The sequence below is a fragment of the Lipotes vexillifer genome, unplaced genomic scaffold (genome assembly GCF_000442215.2).
Source record: "Lipotes vexillifer unplaced genomic scaffold, Lipotes_vexillifer_v1.1 scaffold53, whole genome shotgun sequence".
NCBI classification, from domain to species: Eukaryota; Metazoa; Chordata; class Mammalia; order Artiodactyla; family Lipotidae; genus Lipotes; species Lipotes vexillifer.
Window position 1 is genome coordinate 336,280 of NW_006791814.1, and position 7,587 is coordinate 343,866.

A 7,587-nucleotide genomic window follows, 5' to 3' on the forward strand; every position below is an offset into this window, starting at 1 on the left:
AAAAGAGTGGGCAGCAAGGAGACGAAAAATAGGCTGTGTTTGCCATTGTCACTATGCCAAAGAAAAGAGACCTGCTAACATATAAAGGATGTCCCCAGCCACCCACTTTATTCATTATTCCTAAGAAAGAACACACACACATACACACACACCCTCTCACTATGAGAAAGAAATGAAACCAACTTAACACCACTGGGTCAAATGGTCTTAAATTACCTATCAGTCAGCATATGTACAATCAGCTTTCACCATGTACCCTGCTAGATACCGGGATCACAGCAGAGGACAATCCTTTAGACCCAGAGCCTGTCCTCATGCACTTACAGTGTGGTGGGGATTATGACTTTGAACAGGTACTTGCACCATGCTGCAACCAAAACTGAGAGGAAGGTATAGGGGCCCGGGTGGCACAGAGAGGGGACACCTGACCTGGCCTTGGAGATGGGCAGAGACTTGCCAGAGGAACTGAGAGCAAAGCTGCACCACCATGACCCATCTGAGCCTTGCCCTTCTCGTGTGTAAAATGGAGACAATAAGTCCCATCTCTCAGGGTGGTTGAGAGTTTTAGATTTAATATAATAATAATGCTGGCTAACATTTAGTGAGCACATATTCTGGCCCAGTCACTGGGCTAGGCACATCTTATGCATTAGCTCATTAAATCTTCATCACAACTCTAGAAAGTGGACACTAATATTATCCCAATTTTACCAATGGGTAAACTGAGGTTTAGGGAGGTTAGAACACCTACCTGTGCTCTGGTGACCCAGGTCTGCTTGGCGCCATACTTTGAGGCAGGGCACTCTGCCACCTCCCCAGTATGACCATGAAAAGTGCTCAACCCAAAATAAACCATCAACGAATTTTGGTTCCCTTCCTCTACTTGTCCCCTCCTCCTCTTTCCTCCACAGAGGAAAAAACAACAACAACAATCCCAGAATTATGTGCCTTTAGCTGGTTTCTCTGTATTCCACGAAACCAGTTTATAAATATAGTCTTTGAAAAGGCCTGGAAAGGGGAAACCAGAATATTGAGAGTTATTCCTACCTCAAGAACAATAAACTAAATTCCTGAGTCCATCTGTGGCCTCAACCCTCACCCAGGGGAGATCCTGGGGGAAAAAGCTCCAGGCTTTGCTGTCCTTGGGGTGGGAGGTTACTGAGTTCCTGGTTGCCAAAACATTCCAACGATGCAGTCCAAAAATTAGTCAGGCCCCCAAGGTGCTGGGAGCCAAACTTCACCGTGGTCTCCTGTGGCTTGCATTCTAGAAGATGTAGCTTCAGCTGCTGCTCTGCTGGTCCCTCTGGAGGACTTGGCACTATCCCATTCACCAATGCATCATCCCTATTGGCCTGGCTGCCCTCCCCTCTTTGACCTATGCCGTGTATTACAAGGTTAGACCTCATAGAAAATATATTTATTCACCCATTTGACTTATTCATTCACTCATTATTGGGAGCCTACTATGTGCTAGGCCTGTGTTCATGCATTTGTCAACTCCCCATTGTACTGATATTCTGAGTATTTTTACAGATAAAATCAGGAGAAGACCTGATTTCTGGCCAGTTGCCACATCTCTCACTTGGCTGTGAGCAAGTATATCCAGCTGTCAGCCAGCCTCCTTCCTGCACTTGATCCCAGAGCTGCAGAGGTCAGTATGGTGGGCCTGAGATGCTGAAGTTACTGGGATGGTGGCCGTAGCTTCCCTAGTCAGCTCAGCTGAGAACAATCAAAGTCAGCTCCCCAAGTCAATCCAGGGAACCATGGGAGACCCTGATGCCAGCATGTAGGAGCTGAGCTTGCTTGTTCTCTTGCAGTGGCAGCAAAACTTGGTGGTTGCTGGGCCTTAGAGAGCCCTGGGCTCCTCAGATACCTCTGAGAATTGGTCTCCAAGCCATACTCTTTGTCCTGACCTACATGTTCAGTTGGCCCAACCTTTTGGTTTCCAACAAAGTAATCAAGTTCACAGGTTTTCGAGTCAGGCAAACTTGGGATCATAGCTTAGCTCTGTCACTTTGTAGTTTGGTAGTTTGGTGAATTGCTTTGTGCATGTATTCCATAGTTTCCCCATTTATAAAAGGGCGATGGTAATAATAGTAGTACCTTCTCATAGGGTTGGTGTGATGACTAAATGTGATAATGCATGTAGAGTGTTTAACCTAAAGTTTCTCAGCCTCAGCACTAGTGACATTTCAGGCTAGATTTATTTGTTGTGGGATATCCTGTGCATTGTAGGATATTTAGCAGAATTCCTAGCCTCCACCCACTAGATACCAGTAACACAACCCCTCTTTGGTTGTGACAGCTATCAATAAGTATCCCTTTAGACATTGCCAAAAGTCCCTTGACATCATCCCTGCTGAGAACCATTGGTTTAACACAGTGCTTGGAAAATATACTTAATTAATGTTTGCCATTATTATTACTGGCCACTGGAACCCAGTCTGTTTAGATGGTCTATGGCCCTTGTCTGGATCTAGCCAGCCCCACAACCTGAGAGTTATTCCTAATCCCAGCTTTCTATGTACGAGCAGGACCCTGATTCAAGATACCTGGAATCATGGTACTGTCAACAGCCAGACAATGCCTAGAAATGTGTCTGTTATGCCATACTGAATAGATAAGACCTATCCCTCTGAAAATATCACAAACAAAAGGAAATTGTGGGAAGTATAGAACTGAGAGAGGAGTTACCCGAAGCAATTTGAGGCTAGAAAGAGAATGGAGATCAATGTTGAGAGGGCTCAAGAACACTAGGATGATGATACCATTCAGTCATTGCAATAAGACATGAAAAGATATAGAGATGATGATACACTGTTAATTCTATCAACATGGGGCTTACAAACCCTTGATGGTAGACCTGTTCTAAGACAAAATGTGTTTATGGGTATAAAAATGCCTAGACCACTAGCCCACGACCTGTCACATTGTAGGCCCTCAATAAAGGTTGTCTAAAGCTGTCATTCAGTCTGACCTATTTTTTGGTCAGGGAGGATGATGGGTCAGACTGAATTGGCTCAGCATCCTAGAATGTCAGAGTTGGAAGGGATCATTGAGACAACCTGACCCAGCTCCTTAATTTTATGGAGAGAGGGGAAGAAGAGTGTACAAAGTCACACAGTGTGTAAATGACAAAAATTGGAAATGGAACTAGGTTTTCCAGACTCTACAGGTGAGTGCAGTGCATATTGACATGCGTCTACTGACTTGTCCTGAGCCTAGCATTTAGTTTACCTGGTGTCACACTCAGCTGCTGGAAGAGAAGTGATCGGGTGCGTTTGGATACATAGTCTTAGACCACCCCCTACCCTCTGGTCTTGGCACGCCCCAAAGTGCCTCCTCTTGACTCTGTTCTCCTGTGCTCCTGGGCTTGCCTCCATTTTTATGCCTCTCTCTTCCCCTAACCTCCTCCCTGCAAAGCCTGGTCAAGCTTTATGAGTACCATCTAATCCCATGAGAGTACACAGGCGTAATCTGACTCCTCGTTATTTGACTTAGTGTCTCCTCCCTGACAACAATTAACAACGAACTTGAGCACTTACTGCGTGATAAGAATCTTATATGCAACACCTGTCTGTACAATAATGTTCATTACTACTATCTCCATTTTATAGATAAAGCAACAAAGGTTCAGAAAGTTTCATGTGTGGGAAAGGAGAACTAGGGTGTTAACAAAACAGAGCTAAAAGACTAACCAATTAAAGCACTAGTTGTGGGGAACACCTAGAGTAAAAAATAGAGATGGTTGAATTCCTGGAGAGTGAACTAGTTAATCTGAAGGTCATAGGGAGATGGTGGCTGGTGAATGCTTCCTGAGAGCTAATCTAGAATAGTCTGTTTTTCCTTCATGTCTGGAAAATACAGATAAATTGAGGAATGGGTTGGCAGTGATGCTGGCGCTCCTGGTTGGTGGGAATCACAGCCAGGCAGCATCTCTCTGCTCTCTCCAGCCCTCCCAAAGTTCATATCCCATTCTGAGGTCAGGCCTGTGCCATGGCCAGGCTCTTGTTTTTCCTCACCAGGTCGCCAAATCACAGGCAGGGTAGGGATTACAGGACTCCGCTTGTCTTGACACTGGACCTCCAGGTCCTGACCCATTTCTGACTAACCCATCTATGGAGTCGTCCAAGTCTATGACTCACTTCCCACAGGGCTCTTACCCAGACAAGCCTCCCTGTGGACTTTCTCTGTGCTCTGGAGTTCCTGCAGCCTGCAGGCACCAGCACTGCCTGTTCTGGACAGCTCTACCCAGCCCAGCCCTCACCTGGGTGTTGTCCTGGACTCCACACTCTCCTTTCCCTTCTCACCCAAAGTCTTCCTGCCCTACCTGCTCTGGCCCACAAATGTGTCCCTCTCGCTTAGGCCTTTTTAATGAGTGTTCTCCCTAACCCAATTTCTCCCCCTCTGATATACTCACCCCTGAAAAATGCACATTTATTCATATCAGGTTGCCACTTAAACACCTGCTATGGATTCCCTTTTCCTCTAGGATAAAACCCAAGCCCTGTGGGTTGGGAGTCCCACCCTGCAGCTGAATCTATCGGTCTAGAATTTTTTCTGCCAGGTGAGTCTAGAGAAGATGGAGTTACTTAAGCTAAACAACTAAGACTCCCCAGCATTTTGTCCCATACACAATAACACTTAGATCTTAGAATCTTCCATTTTAAAGGGACCTTAAATCAACTTTTCACTACCACAAACTCAATTGTTTCTTGACTGCTACCAACGACAGGGAGCTTACAACATTGTGAGGCAGCCAGTATTATTGTGTAAAGAGCTTTTTTTATCATAGGATCCTAGATGAATTACTGTGCCAATGCCCTCACTACGAGGCAAGCTGGGAAGTTGAGCATGTGCCATCTTTAGTTTTATGGTGGAAGACAGACTCCACATCTCACCAAGGTCCATAAAGGGAAGAATTCCCCCAAATTAGTCCAGAAGTTGGAAAGATGAAAAACAACAACAAATATCCACCCCACCAATCTAGGCAGCTTATTTTCAAGAGGAATAATGATATTATAGAATTACCAGTTCTCAGTGAACGTATGATGGCGCCAAACTGATTCTCACTTCCTTTTCTAAGTGCACATAACCCCTTCACCATTTAAATAACCCTTTCTAGTTCATTGCCAGAGACTGATGTTAAGCCCATAAACTCTATAACCCAGGTTTTGAAAATCAAGACAAGACATGCCCATCCCCAGTCTTCTGGCATCTCTCTCCTTCCACAGTTCTTCAAATAAGACTGACAGGAATTCCACAAAGACGTTTGCAAGTCCTTTCAGGACCCTGAGCTATAATTCATGTAGGATTGAGATTTGAATAAATTAAGAACAGAGAAGTGTGCTTTTCACCTCTCTCCTATCTTGAGTTTCCATCTTTCCAGATTAAAGGCTTTTGCCTTGATAAATTGAGAAGCTCTCTCAATTCTCTCTGATAACTGTCAATGTGGTACCATCATCATCATGCTCTGGACTCTCCTTCCTCCCTACCATCTGTCTCCAAACAACAAAATAGAAACCCTCATTTTTATTTTCAGTGGTGTTTCAAAGGTCTTAGCTCCTCTCCAGTTTAGGCTTTCAGATACAGTACTCACAACGTGGGTCATTTCCCCAGGTGTTGGGCTATGTACCCTTTCTAAGTATTTGTGTTTTTAAAACCCAAGCCCACGCGAGATGACACTATGGAGCCAAGCTGCTTCCAGTTCACCCATATTGGGATTATACAATGGGAGGAACATGGATGCTGGGCTCAGAGTCACAGGGACTTGAACTCCATCTACATCTCTCCCTAGCACTGTGAGCTTTATCTCTAAAATTAGGGTAATACGAGCTATTCACTCTCATAGAGCTATACCACCGGGTATTTGTGTGGCAGCCCTTTGTGGACATGATTTTAGTGAATTTCTATTGGGCATTTTCCCTTTGGAGAACATAGAGATTTGTCTGTCTGAACTCCTGCTGTCACATCACTTAAAAACACCAGAAACTGGGCTTCCCTGGTGGCGCAGTGCTTGAGAGTCCGCCTGCCGATGCAGGAGACGCGGGTTCGTGCCCCGTTTCGGGAGGATCCCACATGCCGCGGAGCGGCCGGGCCCGTGAGCCATGGCCGCTGAGCCTGCGCATCCGGAGCCTGTGCTCCGCAAATGGGAGAGGCCACAACAGTGAGAGGCCCGCATAACGCAGGAAAAAAAAAAAAAAAAAAAAAAAAAAAAAAACACCAGAAACTAACACATTGTAAATCAACTATACTTCAATTAAAAAAAAAATATGCACAGATATCCACCAAATTTGGAGAGTTCTTTGAGCTAGTCCAACATAAAATATAGGCTATGTGGCGTGCATAATGTTCCCTGTGGGGAGCCAGGAACATTTCAAAAACTATATAAAGTCATCCTCCAGGATACAGCTACCCCTAGGGTGTATGGGGCCCTGAGCACATTGTTTTTGTGGAGGCTTGTCAAATAACCAATTTAATTTTTTTAATATATTATAAAACACATGGGTCCATGCAAGACATAGTGAATTATCAATGAAGACTTAGAAGAATGGATAAAGAAGAGGTAATTATGTGCTGGTTTATTGTCTAATATTGCACATGAAGATTTTTCATAGGGTCCAGGCACTATCTCTTCCTGTTCAGGTCCAAGAACCACATCTTTGTTTTCTTTATTGTCAAATGCACCATTTCTGGCTAGTTTTATATCTCTCACCATGAGAAGAAAAGATGAAATGCTGTATTTACTTCCAATAATATGGCATTTCAGAACCTACTTATTTGGAAACAATATATTACACCCTGTGCCTATGCAGTTCCCTAATAGCATTTTTTAATGTCAGTTACATCATTACTCAATGCTGCCTCATCCATCGTGCCATCTATGAATACTGGCTTCCAACGACTCAAAGGTTGTACTGAATTTCATTGGTGAAGACCACAAATGCAAGTCTTAAACCAGAATATGCAGCAAAATGTGAATGATAATCCATTTTCCAGTTATGTCAAATTTACCATGTGGAACATTAGAAGCTACACATGGCAAAACACATCTTCCACTCATGTCTGGAACTCTTTAAGTCATAATCACTGCCTCCCTAAAATGTGACCTCTTTCAATGTTGATGACACGATTGCCTGCAACTCATAGGTGCCAGTGGGGGGCACAGATGAGGTGCCCAGGGGAAAAGCAAGAAGAATGGTCCCATTCATCCGTCCCTTGCCCACATGGCCTAAGGCCAACTTGGAGGAGCACATCACACATCCTCAAGATAGGGCATTGGCAAGAAGGGCTCACTGGCCATCTCAGAAGCCCTCAGAGTAGATAGACATGGCCACCTCCAGAAGCTGTTCAGGGGATGAGGAAACTACCCTGGGTGCCAGCAGTGAGGGTTGCACAAAGGTAAGGGGAGCATGATTAGGTATGAGGCTTGAGAGGTCAACAGGGATCCAAGGTCAGCAGGGTCAAGTAGAAAAGTGCCGGAAGAATGGACAAACCACATAGCAGGATCAACATAAAGGCACAGACTGGGCTTCCCTGGTGGCGCAGTGGTTGAGAGTCTGCCTGCCGATGCAGGGGACACGGGTT